Source organism: Marmota marmota, unplaced genomic scaffold (genome assembly GCF_001458135.2).
Source record: "Marmota marmota marmota unplaced genomic scaffold, marMar, whole genome shotgun sequence".
Taxonomy (NCBI): Eukaryota; Metazoa; Chordata; class Mammalia; order Rodentia; family Sciuridae; genus Marmota; species Marmota marmota.
Genome location: NW_026000241.1, coordinates 30,650,397 through 30,653,454, shown reverse-complemented (window position 1 = coordinate 30,653,454; position 3,058 = coordinate 30,650,397). Strand labels below are relative to the sequence as shown.

The 3,058-nt window shown below is 38.5% G+C and overlaps 1 long non-coding RNA gene across 1 annotated transcript in view; it reads right to left on the bottom strand.

Moving 5' to 3' along the window:
* Nucleotides 1-435: 435 nt before the first annotated feature.
* Nucleotides 436-3,058, bottom strand: part of LOC125613713 — a 44,526-nt gene continuing 41,903 nt past the window's right edge. Inside the window, exon 2 of the long non-coding RNA XR_007344262.1 lies at nt 436-469. This is a non-coding gene — a long non-coding RNA (uncharacterized LOC125613713). The remainder of the gene's footprint in view (nt 470-3,058) is intronic.

The following is a 3,058-nucleotide window of genomic DNA, read 5'->3' as shown; positions in this document are numbered from 1 at the left end:
CAATTATGAGCTGGTGTGTCAATTATGAGCAGCTCCCGCAGGATGCAGCTCCCGTGGGACGCAGCTCCTGTGGGACGCAGCTTCCGCGGAGGAGGAAGAGACCAGGGAGCCTCTCTCGTGTAAACCCAGAAGCCTCACGCCCCAAAGGGAAGCGGGTCACCAGAGGGTCCACTGCGACCGGTGAAGGTCTTAGTGGGGTGCATTCCCTCCTCCCTATTGGGTGTCAGGTGCGTGCTGGACGATCACGGTCGCGTCCCCTGCTGGCAGCCCAAAGGGAGTTGGTGAGCCGGGGAGGGGGAACTTACCTAAACCCGATCAGTGGTGAGTGCAGGGAGCCAGCGCCCCAAAAGACAGACAGGGCGAAATGTGTCGTTGGTGATGGCGATGGCGGAGACGGGGCTTGGTTTGTCGAGTACACCGTCTCCCGGGTTTTTGGCACCACCGTAAGACTGGAAGACGCCACACCGCACTACGAATGGGAGACACCACACGACACAGATCACTGAAGAGGTTCCGCTTTATTACAAAAGGCTGTGTGTTTATATAGGTCTAAGGAGAGGTAGCAGGGCTGAGGTAGATAACGGGTCTCCCATTTATTGGCAAGCTCTTCCATATGTCAGTTCCAGAGCCCAAGAAGTTAATTCTTATTGGGGCTAAGGCTTCCCACCAGCAGGATTTGAACATTGGTGCCGGCAGGAACGTTTCGCACCAGTGAAAGTAAAAAAGAGGAGAATGAGGATCGTTAGGCACCATGTTGGGGTTTTTCTCTGGGGTGCTGCTGCCGTTATATGTTTTCCCAACACTCCCCATAGTTCGAATTTGTAATGTTTCTGAAGCAGAGTTTTCTCTTTTGCATTTTCTCCTTTAACTCTTGTCTGCCACAGAGTGGGAGGTGTTGCCATGACACTCTGATCTCCTTTGAGTTATGGGTGGGGCTGGGATTTCCTGTCCTCATGCAAAATTGAGAAAAGATAAGATCTTTATGTGGAAACTACATGTAAAGTGATTGCAGAGATTCTGAGCTAACTCATTTACAGTTTTTTTTCAGATTAATTTTTATTTTTATTTTTTTATTTTTTATTGGTTGCTCAAAAGATTACAATGATCTTGACATATCATATTTCATACATTTTATTCAAGTGGGTTATGAATTCTTATTTTTACCATGTGTACAGATTGCAAGATCACATTGGTTATACATCCATGTTTATACATACTTCCATACTACAGTTATTTCTCACTTCCCTCTTTCTCTTTTCTTCTTACCTTTTTTTCACTTTTCTCTCTGTTTTACATACCACAGAACCTAGAGAGCAGAATCTCCTTCTTTTCTTTATCTACTTATTTATAGCAACTTTCCCACCATCTATCAATCAAATATATTTAGTTCAGAAGTACTTGTTTGGCTCCATTCTCTAGGAAAATAGAGGAAAAATGTCCTTAAAATAATAAGTAAATATTTGTAAGAATTCTGACCAGACTAGCAACTCTCAGAATACCTGCGAAATATCAGTATCTCCTTAAATATTTTAGATACTGGAGAATATTGCTGCTGTTCTGGGTATCATATACTTTCTTCCTGTTCAACATTGATCAGGAAAAGCAAGCCAATCTCAACTCTGTTTCTGAACAAATTATTTGTGGATCTTTCAGGTAAGGACAAAGGAGTCCTAGGCTACTGATTCTGGAGAGTGAATGAATCCTTAATTGTATCTGGTGGGTATTGATTTGAAGTCAAGGAGCAATAGAGTAAACTCAGAACACTAGAACTTTAGGGGAGAGAACTGAATCCCTTTGGTTAGAATATTTTCAGTAGAACCAAGTTAAATTTTGAAAGTTATGGTTAGAGAATAATTCTGGACTATTCAATATTTCTTTCTTTTGCAACTGAATAAAACAAATTACACAATGAGAAAAGTGAAGCAAGTATGTTTACCTTTTCCTTTCAATAGAAATAATATTATTTAGTTGAATATTTTGTGTTATTTTTTCAATTTAGCCTTTGTTCTTAGTTTAAAGTAAACTAGATAGAGATGTTTTTATTTTCTGGGGGCAAACAAGTAATCTATGGTATGAGATTTTTTTCTTTATAAGTTAAAAACTTTCAAAAGATAAACACTTTGTATTTTAGTTTAGGAACAAAATCATTCAAGGAAATCTAATAATGCTTTCATCAATACCTTAAAACAGAATTAATTGCTTCTTTTAGTTTTCCTTGTCCATAATCGTCTCCTTGAATAGAACATTTCATTTACTCCTTTATTCCTTTATTCAACAGTATTTAGCTATTGCTATGAGAGAGGCATTATACTTGGTACTGACATTATAAAGTTAAGTGATTCTCAGACATTGCCCTGAGGGAGTTCAAAGAAGGCAGATATACCTATAAATAATTGAAATGCAAAGTGGTGAAGACATCAGTAATTTTACTAGTAAGATGTTCTCTTGGAGTTGACCATACTGAGGTACAGAATGTTACTAGGGATGACTTTTTTAAAGACATCCATTCAGTGGAGTTTGGAAGAAGAGAATGCATTTTTCTAGTTGGACACATTAGCAACCTATCCATAGCTGTTATCAGTTTTAATGTGTCCCTTATCATGCAGAAGAGAAGACTCACACTGAATTAAATTACAAGCAGATTGTCTGACAGGGAGGAACAGACTTATAGGAAAAGTAGAATGGGGACATCAGAACAATTTTGGATTTATTATCACAGTAGCTCTAAGTTTTGTTCTTACCTTATGGCATCACAGTATAGAGTGTACTGTGCTAAAAAGCAAGATGGTTTAAGACTAAAAACAAACACAAAACAAAGCAAAACAAAACAAAACAAAACAAACAAAACAGGAAACCATTGTGATTTTTTTTTAATTGGTTGTTCAAAACATTATAAAGCTCTTGACATATCATATTTCATACATTAGATTCAAGTTGGTTATGAACTCCCAATTTTACCCCAAATACAGATTGCAGAATCACATCGGTTACACATCCACATTTTTACATAATGCCCTATTAGTAACTGTTGTATTCTGCTACCTTTCCTATCCTCTAC